Here is a 1,405-nt window from a genome sequence, read left to right as displayed (position 1 = left end):
AATAGCTGCAGGCTGGTTGTGTGTGTGTGTGTGTGTGTGTGTGTGTGTGTGTATCTCATTGTAAACTAGCCATGTGGCTGTCATGGGTTTATTCACTGTATGGTGGTCTCAGGGTAGCTGGAGCCTTAATGGAGCCTCACTTTTGTTGGAGGATGTCATCAAGATTTGTGATCTCTGGTTGACCAAGAAACTGGACCTGGGCAATTGGAAGCTCCTGCCTCTGTCCCCATCCTTGGAATGTATGTTCTACCCACCATTCCCATAGTGGGAGTCACTTTCAAAGATGCAGCCTTGAAAGCGAGGAATGTTGTTAGGATCATCTGGACTGAATCTGTGACTGAGCCCAGCTAAGGCCTCCTTGTAAATGCTTAGGATTCTGGTGGGTGGCCACATAAGACAAACCTTATAAGTGTCCTTGCTTATTAAACCTGCCACCTCCTGACCAGGAATGGCCCTGCTTCTTCCTTCAGTCTCTTTGCCTTCCATGCACAGGGGACAGTTTCATATTTCATGGAAGTTTGCAAACCAACAAATTCTGCCAGAGACAGTGATCCAAAGACAGGAGCTGGAGGCTACCGGTCTCTTACCTGCTAGGCCCAGACATTGAAACAGTGTCCCTTCTGCCATGTTCTCCATGTGAAAACTGTCACGGCGTGTGCACCTATTTTCTTTTCTCTTTTTTTGTGGATTTTTATTTTATTTTTTTAAATACTCTTATGTATTTTTATTTTTATTTATTTATTTATTTTTTGCAGTTTTATACCTTTATTTGACAATCAGCGATTAGTTCTCATCCACATTAACAGTCTGTAGATTTTTGAAAAGTGGTGACAGGTACGTAGGTAACCAGCGTTGTAGAGCTTGTTTGGTGAATCTTCATCCTCGTTACGTTTTCTGGACAACCGCACACGGATACGGTATGGAACATTCCTTATTCCTTTGGCCCAGACAGCTTTGTTGAGCCTGGTGTCAATGCGCACATCTGGAGTTCCCATCTCCTTCATGGCAAATTTCCGGATCTCTTGAGTGCCCGAGGGGCACGCTTCTTGAAACCCACTCCATGGATACGTTTGTGAACGTTGATGGTGTATTCTCTGGTCACTACCTTGTTGATGGCAGAACGGCCCCTTCTTCTTCTCGCCACCCCTTCTTTGCGGGAGCCATTCTGCCGGGCCCCTAGTTGGACAAGGAAGCTCTTACGTATTTTTCATGCCCCGAAGTTTGCATAATCATTTTAAACAAGATACAAGATATGTGCTGGGGCACCTGGCTGGCTCAGTTGGGAAAGCATATGACTCAGGGTCATGAGTTTGAGCCCCACATGGGGTGTAGAGATTCCTTAAATGCATACTAAATAATAAAAAAGATATGTGGTTAAAACATTCTAATACTAAATAGACAATGG

The 1,405-nt window shown here is 44.4% G+C and overlaps 1 pseudogene; it reads right to left on the bottom strand.

Annotated features, from left to right (window-relative positions):
• Positions 1–783: 783 nt before the first annotated feature.
• On the bottom strand, positions 784–1,164 carry LOC119877419 (annotated as a pseudogene).
• Between the last annotated feature and the right edge of the window lie 241 nt (positions 1,165–1,405).

Source organism: Canis lupus, chromosome 23 (genome assembly GCF_011100685.1).
Source record: "Canis lupus familiaris isolate Mischka breed German Shepherd chromosome 23, alternate assembly UU_Cfam_GSD_1.0, whole genome shotgun sequence".
NCBI classification, from domain to species: Eukaryota; Metazoa; Chordata; class Mammalia; order Carnivora; family Canidae; genus Canis; species Canis lupus.
Note: the sequence above shows the minus strand (reverse complement) of the source record. Positions and strands in the feature narration are given on the sequence as shown.